Here is a 14656-nt window from a genome sequence, read left to right on the forward strand (position 1 = left end):
ATTGTGACAAGCCGCCAGTGTTCCGTCTCTTCATGTTGTGCACAGTTCAAACGGAAAATACATCAACAGGCAGACTACAGAAAAGCTTACTATCAAAGGTTAGAGGGGGGCTTTCTCAGAGGGCTTTTTACAGTTTTTCTATTCCCAATTAGCCGTTTAAGTGTACTTATTGAAAGTAGTAATTCTTTCATAGGCCGCCCTTTCTTAGTATTTGACGTTCCTTATATTGCGGTATGAGGCTTCGCAGTAGGTTGCAAACATTCATCACCCATGACTGTCCCCAATTGAGCTCAGAAGCTCAATGTCTATCATGACCTCTCTTTTAGAATGTCCAAGAGCAAGCAAACTATTCCTCCAGGAGAGGGCGCCAACAGACTACTAAAGAGATCATCATTACTCAAAGAAAACCCCAAAAACCAATGCATGATAGGAATAAACAGGTAACTTTCTTTGGAGTGGAAGCGGAGAGATCGCACCAGATGCCAATTCTAGATGTTATCACACCTGTGGTCACTGCAGCAGCAGGTGAATCCACTTTGTCCAAAAGGGATCTATTCCATTCAATTGCAAATGATCTAGATAAGACAGAGAACTGCAGCACGGGGACATAGCCGAGTTGGTCAGGTTGAGTGGTGATGAGTTTGCTATTTGGATGAATAAAGAAAGTCAAAAGTGTGAAAGATAAAAAACAAAAGGAGGAAGTGTGAAAAGTGAATGGGCCAAATTGAGGTGCATATGAAGACGTATGCTTTCTTCCAATTCATTAAATCGGGCTAATATGAATCAGGTGAATTGAGTTCTGCTTTTGGAAACTGGGTTAAGAAGGGGTGCACCGTTCCTGGAGGTACTGCAATACCAGGTCAATGCGTGGAGTGGACAGAGCAAGCTCTTTTTCCATCTCCCTGTTCTAAAAATCCATTTAATATATGGTCCCCAGATAGGGGACGTATCAGATATTAAACTGATAAGAACAGATACTACACTTGATCTTAGCCAAAAGGCCGAGAAGCGATAACCAGAATTGGTTTGGGCCTCGAGTGGCACCCTGGCCTATGCCGGACACATCTTAGGGAGAGAGAGCGAGAGGGAGACAAACCCACGCCTACACAAGACATTTTGTCACCCAAGCCAACCCTTGAAAAGGCTGCTTTGCAGAGCCAAAACAAGAAGAATGGTGCGTTTTGCAGCCGCCGCCCACTGCAATGAATCTGAATAACTCCTCCTTTAGGGCGCAAGCAACTCCCCTCCCCCTTGCAGTCTTTCCAATTCACGATACAAAAAGACGGACAGGACAGGTTGCCTGACTTTCCGTCACTGCCACCCTTTGCCATCCTTACCCGTAGAAAGCCCTTTCATCATCCCCAAACCCTAATCTTTTCCCTTTCCTTCCCAGCCCCCAAACCCTGCCCTCTGTACCTTTCTCACCACCCGCTTCCCTTCTCCTGTCATCCCCCTACCACCCGGGAAAAAAAGAGATTGCCCCCTCCTTCCACTAGCCCACCCTCCCACCCAAAGAACAACTTCTTCTGCGCAGCTTGTTTTCTAGGCAGCAGCGCTATTGTGATGTCATCGGGGGGCATTGTGACAAGCCGCCAGTGTTCCGTCTCTTCATGTTGTGCACAGTTCAAACGGAAAATACATCAACAGGCAGACTACAGAAAAGCTTACTATCAAAGGTTAGAGGGGGGCTTTCTCAGAGGGCTTTTTACAGTTTTTCTATTCCCAATTAGCCGTTTAAGTGTACTTATTGAAAGTAGTAATTCTTTCATAGGCCGCCCTTTCTTAGTATTTGACGTTCCTTATATTGCGGTATGAGGCTTCGCAGTAGGTTGCAAACATTCATCACCCATGACTGTCCCCAATTGAGCTCAGAAGCTCAATGTCTATCATGACCTCTCTTTTAGAATGTCCAAGAGCAAGCAAACTATTCCTCCAGGAGAGGGCGCCAACAGACTACTAAAGAGATCATCATTACTCAAAGAAAACCCCAAAAACCAATGCATGATAGGAATAAACAGGTAACTTTCTTTGGAGTGGAAGCGGAGAGATCGCACCAGATGCCAATTCTAGATGTTATCACACCTGTGGTCACTGCAGCAGCAGGTGAATCCACTTTGTCCAAAAGGGATCTATTCCATTCAATTGCAAATGATCTAGATAAGACAGAGAACTGCAGCACGGGGACATAGCCGAGTTGGTCAGGTTGAGTGGTGATGAGTTTGCTATTTGGATGAATAAAGAAAGTCAAAAGTGTGAAAGATAAAAAACAAAAGGAGGAAGTGTGAAAAGTGAATGGGCCAAATTGAGGTGCATATGAAGACGTATGCTTTCTTCCAATTCATTAAATCGGGCTAATATGAATCAGGTGAATTGAGTTCTGCTTTTGGAAACTGGGTTAAGAAGGGGTGCACCGTTCCTGGAGGTACTGCAATACCAGGTCAATGCGTGGAGTGGACAGAGCAAGCTCTTTTTCCATCTCCCTGTTCTAAAAATCCATTTAATATATGGTCCCCAGATAGGGGACGTATCAGATATTAAACTGATAAGAACAGATACTACACTTGATCTTAGCCAAAAGGCCGAGAAGCGATAACCAGAATTGGTTTGGGCCTCGAGTGGCACCCTGGCCTATGCCGGACACATCTTAGGGAGAGAGAGCGAGAGGGAGACAAACCCACGCCTACACAAGACATTTTGTCACCCAAGCCAACCCTTGAAAAGGCTGCTTTGCAGAGCCAAAACAAGAAGAATGGTGCGTTTTGCAGCCAGCCGCCCACTGCAATGAATCTGAATAACTCCTCCTTTAGGGCGCAAGCAACTCCCCTCCCCCTTGCAGTCTTTCCAATTCACGATACAAAAAGACGGACAGGACAGGTTGCCTGACTTTCCGTCACTGCCACCCTTTGCCATCCTTACCCGTAGAAAGCCCTTTCATCATCCCCAAACCCTAATCTTTTCCCTTTCCTTCCCAGCCCCCAAACCCTGCCCTCTGTACCTTTCTCACCACCCGCTTCCCTTCTCCTGTCATCCCCCTACCACCCGGGAAAAAAAGAGATTGCCCCCTCCTTCCACTAGCCCACCCTCCCACCCAAAGAACAACTTCTTCTGCGCAGCTTGTTTTCTAGGCAGCAGCGCTATTGTGATGTCATCGGGGGGCATTGTGACAAGCCGCCAGTGTTCCGTCTCTTCATGTTGTGCACAGTTCAAACGGAAAATACATCAACAGGCAGACTACAGAAAAGCTTACTATCAAAGGTTAGAGGGGGGCTTTCTCAGAGGGCTTTTTACAGTTTTTCTATTCCCAATTAGCCGTTTAAGTGTACTTATTGAAAGTAGTAATTCTTTCATAGGCCGCCCTTTCTTAGTATTTGACGTTCCTTATATTGCGGTATGAGGCTTCGCAGTAGGTTGCAAACATTCATCACCCATGACTGTCCCCAATTGAGCTCAGAAGCTCAATGTCTATCATGACCTCTCTTTTAGAATGTCCAAGAGCAAGCAAACTATTCCTCCAGGAGAGGGCGCCAACAGACTACTAAAGAGATCATCATTACTCAAAGAAAACCCCAAAAACCAATGCATGATAGGAATAAACAGGTAACTTTCTTTGGAGTGGAAGCGGAGAGATCGCACCAGATGCCAATTCTAGATGTTATCACACCTGTGGTCACTGCAGCAGCAGGTGAATCCACTTTGTCCAAAAGGGATCTATTCCATTCAATTGCAAATGATCTAGATAAGACAGAGAACTGCAGCACGGGGACATAGCCGAGTTGGTCAGGTTGAGTGGTGATGAGTTTGCTATTTGGATGAATAAAGAAAGTCAAAAGTGTGAAAGATAAAAAACAAAAGGAGGAAGTGTGAAAAGTGAATGGGCCAAATTGAGGTGCATATGAAGACGTATGCTTTCTTCCAATTCATTAAATCGGGCTAATATGAATCAGGTGAATTGAGTTCTGCTTTTGGAAACTGGGTTAAGAAGGGGTGCACCGTTCCTGGAGGTACTGCAATACCAGGTCAATGCGTGGAGTGGACAGAGCAAGCTCTTTTTCCATCTCCCTGTTCTAAAAATCCATTTAATATATGGTCCCCAGATAGGGGACGTATCAGATATTAAACTGATAAGAACAGATACTACACTTGATCTTAGCCAAAAGGCCGAGAAGCGATAACCAGAATTGGTTTGGGCCTCGAGTGGCACCCTGGCCTATGCCGGACACATCTTAGGGAGAGAGAGCGAGAGGGAGACAAACCCACGCCTACACAAGACATTTTGTCACCCAAGCCAACCCTTGAAAAGGCTGCTTTGCAGAGCCAAAACAAGAAGAATGGTGCGTTTTGCAGCCGCCGCCCACTGCAATGAATCTGAATAACTCCTCCTTTAGGGCGCAAGCAACTCCCCTCCCCCTTGCAGTCTTTCCAATTCACGATACAAAAAGACGGACAGGACAGGTTGCCTGACTTTCCGTCACTGCCACCCTTTGCCATCCTTACCCGTAGAAAGCCCTTTCATCATCCCCAAACCCTAATCTTTTCCCTTTCCTTCCCAGCCCCCAAACCCTGCCCTCTGTACCTTTCTCACCACCCGCTTCCCTTCTCCTGTCATCCCCCTACCACCCGGGAAAAAAAGAGATTGCCCCCTCCTTCCACTAGCCCACCCTCCCACCCAAAGAACAACTTCTTCTGCGCAGCTTGTTTTCTAGGCAGCAGCGCTATTGTGATGTCATCGGGGGGCATTGTGACAAGCCGCCAGTGTTCCGTCTCTTCATGTTGTGCACAGTTCAAACGGAAAATACATCAACAGGCAGACTACAGAAAAGCTTACTATCAAAGGTTAGAGGGGGGCTTTCTCAGAGGGCTTTTTACAGTTTTTCTATTCCCAATTAGCCGTTTAAGTGTACTTATTGAAAGTAGTAATTCTTTCATAGGCCGCCCTTTCTTAGTATTTGACGTTCCTTATATTGCGGTATGAGGCTTCGCAGTAGGTTGCAAACATTCATCACCCATGACTGTCCCCAATTGAGCTCAGAAGCTCAATGTCTATCATGACCTCTCTTTTAGAATGTCCAAGAGCAAGCAAACTATTCCTCCAGGAGAGGGCGCCAACAGACTACTAAAGAGATCATCATTACTCAAAGAAAACCCCAAAAACCAATGCATGATAGGAATAAACAGGTAACTTTCTTTGGAGTGGAAGCGGAGAGATCGCACCAGATGCCAATTCTAGATGTTATCACACCTGTGGTCACTGCAGCAGCAGGTGAATCCACTTTGTCCAAAAGGGATCTATTCCATTCAATTGCAAATGATCTAGATAAGACAGAGAACTGCAGCACGGGGACATAGCCGAGTTGGTCAGGTTGAGTGGTGATGAGTTTGCTATTTGGATGAATAAAGAAAGTCAAAAGTGTGAAAGATAAAAAACAAAAGGAGGAAGTGTGAAAAGTGAATGGGCCAAATTGAGGTGCATATGAAGACGTATGCTTTCTTCCAATTCATTAAATCGGGCTAATATGAATCAGGTGAATTGAGTTCTGCTTTTGGAAACTGGGTTAAGAAGGGGTGCACCGTTCCTGGAGGTACTGCAATACCAGGTCAATGCGTGGAGTGGACAGAGCAAGCTCTTTTTCCATCTCCCTGTTCTAAAAATCCATTTAATATATGGTCCCCAGATAGGGGACGTATCAGATATTAAACTGATAAGAACAGATACTACACTTGATCTTAGCCAAAAGGCCGAGAAGCGATAACCAGAATTGGTTTGGGCCTCGAGTGGCACCCTGGCCTATGCCGGACACATCTTAGGGAGAGAGAGCGAGAGGGAGACAAACCCACGCCTACACAAGACATTTTGTCACCCAAGCCAACCCTTGAAAAGGCTGCTTTGCAGAGCCAAAACAAGAAGAATGGTGCGTTTTGCAGCCGCCGCCCACTGCAATGAATCTGAATAACTCCTCCTTTAGGGCGCAAGCAACTCCCCTCCCCCTTGCAGTCTTTCCAATTCACGATACAAAAAGACGGACAGGACAGGTTGCCTGACTTTCCGTCACTGCCACCCTTTGCCATCCTTACCCGTAGAAAGCCCTTTCATCATCCCCAAACCCTAATCTTTTCCCTTTCCTTCCCAGCCCCCAAACCCTGCCCTCTGTACCTTTCTCACCACCCGCTTCCCTTCTCCTGTCATCCCCCTACCACCCGGGAAAAAAAGAGATTGCCCCCTCCTTCCACTAGCCCACCCTCCCACCCAAAGAACAACTTCTTCTGCGCAGCTTGTTTTCTAGGCAGCAGCGCTATTGTGATGTCATCGGGGGGCATTGTGACAAGCCGCCAGTGTTCCGTCTCTTCATGTTGTGCACAGTTCAAACGGAAAATACATCAACAGGCAGACTACAGAAAAGCTTACTATCAAAGGTTAGAGGGGGGCTTTCTCAGAGGGCTTTTTACAGTTTTTCTATTCCCAATTAGCCGTTTAAGTGTACTTATTGAAAGTAGTAATTCTTTCATAGGCCGCCCTTTCTTAGTATTTGACGTTCCTTATATTGCGGTATGAGGCTTCGCAGTAGGTTGCAAACATTCATCACCCATGACTGTCCCCAATTGAGCTCAGAAGCTCAATGTCTATCATGACCTCTCTTTTAGAATGTCCAAGAGCAAGCAAACTATTCCTCCAGGAGAGGGCGCCAACAGACTACTAAAGAGATCATCATTACTCAAAGAAAACCCCAAAAACCAATGCATGATAGGAATAAACAGGTAACTTTCTTTGGAGTGGAAGCGGAGAGATCGCACCAGATGCCAATTCTAGATGTTATCACACCTGTGGTCACTGCAGCAGCAGGTGAATCCACTTTGTCCAAAAGGGATCTATTCCATTCAATTGCAAATGATCTAGATAAGACAGAGAACTGCAGCACGGGGACATAGCCGAGTTGGTCAGGTTGAGTGGTGATGAGTTTGCTATTTGGATGAATAAAGAAAGTCAAAAGTGTGAAAGATAAAAAACAAAAGGAGGAAGTGTGAAAAGTGAATGGGCCAAATTGAGGTGCATATGAAGACGTATGCTTTCTTCCAATTCATTAAATCGGGCTAATATGAATCAGGTGAATTGAGTTCTGCTTTTGGAAACTGGGTTAAGAAGGGGTGCACCGTTCCTGGAGGTACTGCAATACCAGGTCAATGCGTGGAGTGGACAGAGCAAGCTCTTTTTCCATCTCCCTGTTCTAAAAATCCATTTAATATATGGTCCCCAGATAGGGGACGTATCAGATATTAAACTGATAAGAACAGATACTACACTTGATCTTAGCCAAAAGGCCGAGAAGCGATAACCAGAATTGGTTTGGGCCTCGAGTGGCACCCTGGCCTATGCCGGACACATCTTAGGGAGAGAGAGCGAGAGGGAGACAAACCCACGCCTACACAAGACATTTTGTCACCCAAGCCAACCCTTGAAAAGGCTGCTTTGCAGAGCCAAAACAAGAAGAATGGTGCGTTTTGCAGCCGCCGCCCACTGCAATGAATCTGAATAACTCCTCCTTTAGGGCGCAAGCAACTCCCCTCCCCCTTGCAGTCTTTCCAATTCACGATACAAAAAGACGGACAGGACAGGTTGCCTGACTTTCCGTCACTGCCACCCTTTGCCATCCTTACCCGTAGAAAGCCCTTTCATCATCCCCAAACCCTAATCTTTTCCCTTTCCTTCCCAGCCCCCAAACCCTGCCCTCTGTACCTTTCTCACCACCCGCTTCCCTTCTCCTGTCATCCCCCTACCACCCGGGAAAAAAAGAGATTGCCCCCTCCTTCCACTAGCCCACCCTCCCACCCAAAGAACAACTTCTTCTGCGCAGCTTGTTTTCTAGGCAGCAGCGCTATTGTGATGTCATCGGGGGGCATTGTGACAAGCCGCCAGTGTTCCGTCTCTTCATGTTGTGCACAGTTCAAACGGAAAATACATCAACAGGCAGACTACAGAAAAGCTTACTATCAAAGGTTAGAGGGGGGCTTTCTCAGAGGGCTTTTTACAGTTTTTCTATTCCCAATTAGCCGTTTAAGTGTACTTATTGAAAGTAGTAATTCTTTCATAGGCCGCCCTTTCTTAGTATTTGACGTTCCTTATATTGCGGTATGAGGCTTCGCAGTAGGTTGCAAACATTCATCACCCATGACTGTCCCCAATTGAGCTCAGAAGCTCAATGTCTATCATGACCTCTCTTTTAGAATGTCCAAGAGCAAGCAAACTATTCCTCCAGGAGAGGGCGCCAACAGACTACTAAAGAGATCATCATTACTCAAAGAAAACCCCAAAAACCAATGCATGATAGGAATAAACAGGTAACTTTCTTTGGAGTGGAAGCGGAGAGATCGCACCAGATGCCAATTCTAGATGTTATCACACCTGTGGTCACTGCAGCAGCAGGTGAATCCACTTTGTCCAAAAGGGATCTATTCCATTCAATTGCAAATGATCTAGATAAGACAGAGAACTGCAGCACGGGGACATAGCCGAGTTGGTCAGGTTGAGTGGTGATGAGTTTGCTATTTGGATGAATAAAGAAAGTCAAAAGTGTGAAAGATAAAAAACAAAAGGAGGAAGTGTGAAAAGTGAATGGGCCAAATTGAGGTGCATATGAAGACGTATGCTTTCTTCCAATTCATTAAATCGGGCTAATATGAATCAGGTGAATTGAGTTCTGCTTTTGGAAACTGGGTTAAGAAGGGGTGCACCGTTCCTGGAGGTACTGCAATACCAGGTCAATGCGTGGAGTGGACAGAGCAAGCTCTTTTTCCATCTCCCTGTTCTAAAAATCCATTTAATATATGGTCCCCAGATAGGGGACGTATCAGATATTAAACTGATAAGAACAGATACTACACTTGATCTTAGCCAAAAGGCCGAGAAGCGATAACCAGAATTGGTTTGGGCCTCGAGTGGCACCCTGGCCTATGCCGGACACATCTTAGGGAGAGAGAGCGAGAGGGAGACAAACCCACGCCTACACAAGACATTTTGTCACCCAAGCCAACCCTTGAAAAGGCTGCTTTGCAGAGCCAAAACAAGAAGAATGGTGCGTTTTGCAGCCGCCGCCCACTGCAATGAATCTGAATAACTCCTCCTTTAGGGCGCAAGCAACTCCCCTCCCCCTTGCAGTCTTTCCAATTCACGATACAAAAAGACGGACAGGACAGGTTGCCTGACTTTCCGTCACTGCCACCCTTTGCCATCCTTACCCGTAGAAAGCCCTTTCATCATCCCCAAACCCTAATCTTTTCCCTTTCCTTCCCAGCCCCCAAACCCTGCCCTCTGTACCTTTCTCACCACCCGCTTCCCTTCTCCTGTCATCCCCCTACCACCCGGGAAAAAAAGAGATTGCCCCCTCCTTCCACTAGCCCACCCTCCCACCCAAAGAACAACTTCTTCTGCGCAGCTTGTTTTCTAGGCAGCAGCGCTATTGTGATGTCATCGGGGGGCATTGTGACAAGCCGCCAGTGTTCCGTCTCTTCATGTTGTGCACAGTTCAAACGGAAAATACATCAACAGGCAGACTACAGAAAAGCTTACTATCAAAGGTTAGAGGGGGGCTTTCTCAGAGGGCTTTTTACAGTTTTTCTATTCCCAATTAGCCGTTTAAGTGTACTTATTGAAAGTAGTAATTCTTTCATAGGCCGCCCTTTCTTAGTATTTGACGTTCCTTATATTGCGGTATGAGGCTTCGCAGTAGGTTGCAAACATTCATCACCCATGACTGTCCCCAATTGAGCTCAGAAGCTCAATGTCTATCATGACCTCTCTTTTAGAATGTCCAAGAGCAAGCAAACTATTCCTCCAGGAGAGGGCGCCAACAGACTACTAAAGAGATCATCATTACTCAAAGAAAACCCCAAAAACCAATGCATGATAGGAATAAACAGGTAACTTTCTTTGGAGTGGAAGCGGAGAGATCGCACCAGATGCCAATTCTAGATGTTATCACACCTGTGGTCACTGCAGCAGCAGGTGAATCCACTTTGTCCAAAAGGGATCTATTCCATTCAATTGCAAATGATCTAGATAAGACAGAGAACTGCAGCACGGGGACATAGCCGAGTTGGTCAGGTTGAGTGGTGATGAGTTTGCTATTTGGATGAATAAAGAAAGTCAAAAGTGTGAAAGATAAAAAACAAAAGGAGGAAGTGTGAAAAGTGAATGGGCCAAATTGAGGTGCATATGAAGACGTATGCTTTCTTCCAATTCATTAAATCGGGCTAATATGAATCAGGTGAATTGAGTTCTGCTTTTGGAAACTGGGTTAAGAAGGGGTGCACCGTTCCTGGAGGTACTGCAATACCAGGTCAATGCGTGGAGTGGACAGAGCAAGCTCTTTTTCCATCTCCCTGTTCTAAAAATCCATTTAATATATGGTCCCCAGATAGGGGACGTATCAGATATTAAACTGATAAGAACAGATACTACACTTGATCTTAGCCAAAAGGCCGAGAAGCGATAACCAGAATTGGTTTGGGCCTCGAGTGGCACCCTGGCCTATGCCGGACACATCTTAGGGAGAGAGAGCGAGAGGGAGACAAACCCACGCCTACACAAGACATTTTGTCACCCAAGCCAACCCTTGAAAAGGCTGCTTTGCAGAGCCAAAACAAGAAGAATGGTGCGTTTTGCAGCCGCCGCCCACTGCAATGAATCTGAATAACTCCTCCTTTAGGGCGCAAGCAACTCCCCTCCCCCTTGCAGTCTTTCCAATTCACGATACAAAAAGACGGACAGGACAGGTTGCCTGACTTTCCGTCACTGCCACCCTTTGCCATCCTTACCCGTAGAAAGCCCTTTCATCATCCCCAAACCCTAATCTTTTCCCTTTCCTTCCCAGCCCCCAAACCCTGCCCTCTGTACCTTTCTCACCACCCGCTTCCCTTCTCCTGTCATCCCCCTACCACCCGGGAAAAAAAGAGATTGCCCCCTCCTTCCACTAGCCCACCCTCCCACCCAAAGAACAACTTCTTCTGCGCAGCTTGTTTTCTAGGCAGCAGCGCTATTGTGATGTCATCGGGGGGCATTGTGACAAGCCGCCAGTGTTCCGTCTCTTCATGTTGTGCACAGTTCAAACGGAAAATACATCAACAGGCAGACTACAGAAAAGCTTACTATCAAAGGTTAGAGGGGGGCTTTCTCAGAGGGCTTTTTACAGTTTTTCTATTCCCAATTAGCCGTTTAAGTGTACTTATTGAAAGTAGTAATTCTTTCATAGGCCGCCCTTTCTTAGTATTTGACGTTCCTTATATTGCGGTATGAGGCTTCGCAGTAGGTTGCAAACATTCATCACCCATGACTGTCCCCAATTGAGCTCAGAAGCTCAATGTCTATCATGACCTCTCTTTTAGAATGTCCAAGAGCAAGCAAACTATTCCTCCAGGAGAGGGCGCCAACAGACTACTAAAGAGATCATCATTACTCAAAGAAAACCCCAAAAACCAATGCATGATAGGAATAAACAGGTAACTTTCTTTGGAGTGGAAGCGGAGAGATCGCACCAGATGCCAATTCTAGATGTTATCACACCTGTGGTCACTGCAGCAGCAGGTGAATCCACTTTGTCCAAAAGGGATCTATTCCATTCAATTGCAAATGATCTAGATAAGACAGAGAACTGCAGCACGGGGACATAGCCGAGTTGGTCAGGTTGAGTGGTGATGAGTTTGCTATTTGGATGAATAAAGAAAGTCAAAAGTGTGAAAGATAAAAAACAAAAGGAGGAAGTGTGAAAAGTGAATGGGCCAAATTGAGGTGCATATGAAGACGTATGCTTTCTTCCAATTCATTAAATCGGGCTAATATGAATCAGGTGAATTGAGTTCTGCTTTTGGAAACTGGGTTAAGAAGGGGTGCACCGTTCCTGGAGGTACTGCAATACCAGGTCAATGCGTGGAGTGGACAGAGCAAGCTCTTTTTCCATCTCCCTGTTCTAAAAATCCATTTAATATATGGTCCCCAGATAGGGGACGTATCAGATATTAAACTGATAAGAACAGATACTACACTTGATCTTAGCCAAAAGGCCGAGAAGCGATAACCAGAATTGGTTTGGGCCTCGAGTGGCACCCTGGCCTATGCCGGACACATCTTAGGGAGAGAGAGCGAGAGGGAGACAAACCCACGCCTACACAAGACATTTTGTCACCCAAGCCAACCCTTGAAAAGGCTGCTTTGCAGAGCCAAAACAAGAAGAATGGTGCGTTTTGCAGCCGCCGCCCACTGCAATGAATCTGAATAACTCCTCCTTTAGGGCGCAAGCAACTCCCCTCCCCCTTGCAGTCTTTCCAATTCACGATACAAAAAGACGGACAGGACAGGTTGCCTGACTTTCCGTCACTGCCACCCTTTGCCATCCTTACCCGTAGAAAGCCCTTTCATCATCCCCAAACCCTAATCTTTTCCCTTTCCTTCCCAGCCCCCAAACCCTGCCCTCTGTACCTTTCTCACCACCCGCTTCCCTTCTCCTGTCATCCCCCTACCACCCGGGAAAAAAAGAGATTGCCCCCTCCTTCCACTAGCCCACCCTCCCACCCAAAGAACAACTTCTTCTGCGCAGCTTGTTTTCTAGGCAGCAGCGCTATTGTGATGTCATCGGGGGGCATTGTGACAAGCCGCCAGTGTTCCGTCTCTTCATGTTGTGCACAGTTCAAACGGAAAATACATCAACAGGCAGACTACAGAAAAGCTTACTATCAAAGGTTAGAGGGGGGCTTTCTCAGAGGGCTTTTTACAGTTTTTCTATTCCCAATTAGCCGTTTAAGTGTACTTATTGAAAGTAGTAATTCTTTCATAGGCCGCCCTTTCTTAGTATTTGACGTTCCTTATATTGCGGTATGAGGCTTCGCAGTAGGTTGCAAACATTCATCACCCATGACTGTCCCCAATTGAGCTCAGAAGCTCAATGTCTATCATGACCTCTCTTTTAGAATGTCCAAGAGCAAGCAAACTATTCCTCCAGGAGAGGGCGCCAACAGACTACTAAAGAGATCATCATTACTCAAAGAAAACCCCAAAAACCAATGCATGATAGGAATAAACAGGTAACTTTCTTTGGAGTGGAAGCGGAGAGATCGCACCAGATGCCAATTCTAGATGTTATCACACCTGTGGTCACTGCAGCAGCAGGTGAATCCACTTTGTCCAAAAGGGATCTATTCCATTCAATTGCAAATGATCTAGATAAGACAGAGAACTGCAGCACGGGGACATAGCCGAGTTGGTCAGGTTGAGTGGTGATGAGTTTGCTATTTGGATGAATAAAGAAAGTCAAAAGTGTGAAAGATAAAAAACAAAAGGAGGAAGTGTGAAAAGTGAATGGGCCAAATTGAGGTGCATATGAAGACGTATGCTTTCTTCCAATTCATTAAATCGGGCTAATATGAATCAGGTGAATTGAGTTCTGCTTTTGGAAACTGGGTTAAGAAGGGGTGCACCGTTCCTGGAGGTACTGCAATACCAGGTCAATGCGTGGAGTGGACAGAGCAAGCTCTTTTTCCATCTCCCTGTTCTAAAAATCCATTTAATATATGGTCCCCAGATAGGGGACGTATCAGATATTAAACTGATAAGAACAGATACTACACTTGATCTTAGCCAAAAGGCCGAGAAGCGATAACCAGAATTGGTTTGGGCCTCGAGTGGCACCCTGGCCTATGCCGGACACATCTTAGGGAGAGAGAGCGAGAGGGAGACAAACCCACGCCTACACAAGACATTTTGTCACCCAAGCCAACCCTTGAAAAGGCTGCTTTGCAGAGCCAAAACAAGAAGAATGGTGCGTTTTGCAGCCGCCGCCCACTGCAATGAATCTGAATAACTCCTCCTTTAGGGCGCAAGCAACTCCCCTCCCCCTTGCAGTCTTTCCAATTCACGATACAAAAAGACGGACAGGACAGGTTGCCTGACTTTCCGTCACTGCCACCCTTTGCCATCCTTACCCGTAGAAAGCCCTTTCATCATCCCCAAACCCTAATCTTTTCCCTTTCCTTCCCAGCCCCCAAACCCTGCCCTCTGTACCTTTCTCACCACCCGCTTCCCTTCTCCTGTCATCCCCCTACCACCCGGGAAAAAAAGAGATTGCCCCCTCCTTCCACTAGCCCACCCTCCCACCCAAAGAACAACTTCTTCTGCGCAGCTTGTTTTCTAGGCAGCAGCGCTATTGTGATGTCATCGGGGGGCATTGTGACAAGCCGCCAGTGTTCCGTCTCTTCATGTTGTGCACAGTTCAAACGGAAAATACATCAACAGGCAGACTACAGAAAAGCTTACTATCAAAGGTTAGAGGGGGGCTTTCTCAGAGGGCTTTTTACAGTTTTTCTATTCCCAATTAGCCGTTTAAGTGTACTTATTGAAAGTAGTAATTCTTTCATAGGCCGCCCTTTCTTAGTATTTGACGTTCCTTATATTGCGGTATGAGGCTTCGCAGTAGGTTGCAAACATTCATCACCCATGACTGTCCCCAATTGAGCTCAGAAGCTCAATGTCTATCATGACCTCTCTTTTAGAATGTCCAAGAGCAAGCAAACTATTCCTCCAGGAGAGGGCGCCAACAGACTACTAAAGAGATCATCATTACTCAAAGAAAACCCCAAAAACCAATGCATGATAGGAATAAACAGGTAACTTTCTTTG

The 14656-nt window shown here is 46.2% G+C and overlaps 9 non-coding genes across 9 annotated transcripts; all 9 read right to left on the reverse strand.

Annotated features, from left to right (window-relative positions):
* Positions 1-822: 822 nt before the first annotated feature.
* Positions 823-1013, reverse strand: LOC142267827 (U2 spliceosomal RNA). Its single transcript, XR_012733646.1, has one exon. It is a non-coding gene; the product is annotated as a U2 spliceosomal RNA (small nuclear RNA).
* A 1387-nt stretch (positions 1014-2400) lies between these two features.
* On the reverse strand, positions 2401-2591 carry LOC142267829 (U2 spliceosomal RNA). The gene has a single exon (XR_012733647.1). It is a non-coding gene; the product is annotated as a U2 spliceosomal RNA (small nuclear RNA).
* Positions 2592-3979: 1388 nt separating this feature from the next.
* On the reverse strand, positions 3980-4170 carry LOC142267830 (U2 spliceosomal RNA). The gene has a single exon (XR_012733648.1). It is a non-coding gene; the product is annotated as a U2 spliceosomal RNA (small nuclear RNA).
* Positions 4171-5557: 1387 nt separating this feature from the next.
* LOC142267831 (U2 spliceosomal RNA) lies at positions 5558-5748 on the reverse strand. The gene has a single exon (XR_012733649.1). It is a non-coding gene; the product is annotated as a U2 spliceosomal RNA (small nuclear RNA).
* Positions 5749-7135: 1387 nt separating this feature from the next.
* Positions 7136-7326, reverse strand: LOC142267833 (U2 spliceosomal RNA). Its single transcript, XR_012733651.1, has one exon. It is a non-coding gene; the product is annotated as a U2 spliceosomal RNA (small nuclear RNA).
* Positions 7327-8713: 1387 nt separating this feature from the next.
* On the reverse strand, positions 8714-8904 carry LOC142267834 (U2 spliceosomal RNA). The gene has a single exon (XR_012733652.1). It is a non-coding gene; the product is annotated as a U2 spliceosomal RNA (small nuclear RNA).
* Positions 8905-10291: 1387 nt separating this feature from the next.
* On the reverse strand, positions 10292-10482 carry LOC142267835 (U2 spliceosomal RNA). The gene has a single exon (XR_012733653.1). It is a non-coding gene; the product is annotated as a U2 spliceosomal RNA (small nuclear RNA).
* Positions 10483-11869: 1387 nt separating this feature from the next.
* Positions 11870-12060, reverse strand: LOC142267836 (U2 spliceosomal RNA). The gene has a single exon (XR_012733654.1). It is a non-coding gene; the product is annotated as a U2 spliceosomal RNA (small nuclear RNA).
* Positions 12061-13447: 1387 nt separating this feature from the next.
* Positions 13448-13638, reverse strand: LOC142267837 (U2 spliceosomal RNA). Its single transcript, XR_012733655.1, has one exon. It is a non-coding gene; the product is annotated as a U2 spliceosomal RNA (small nuclear RNA).
* Between the last annotated feature and the right edge of the window lie 1018 nt (positions 13639-14656).

Source organism: Anomaloglossus baeobatrachus, unplaced genomic scaffold (genome assembly GCF_048569485.1).
Source record: "Anomaloglossus baeobatrachus isolate aAnoBae1 unplaced genomic scaffold, aAnoBae1.hap1 Scaffold_2970, whole genome shotgun sequence".
NCBI classification, from domain to species: domain Eukaryota; kingdom Metazoa; phylum Chordata; class Amphibia; order Anura; family Aromobatidae; genus Anomaloglossus; species Anomaloglossus baeobatrachus.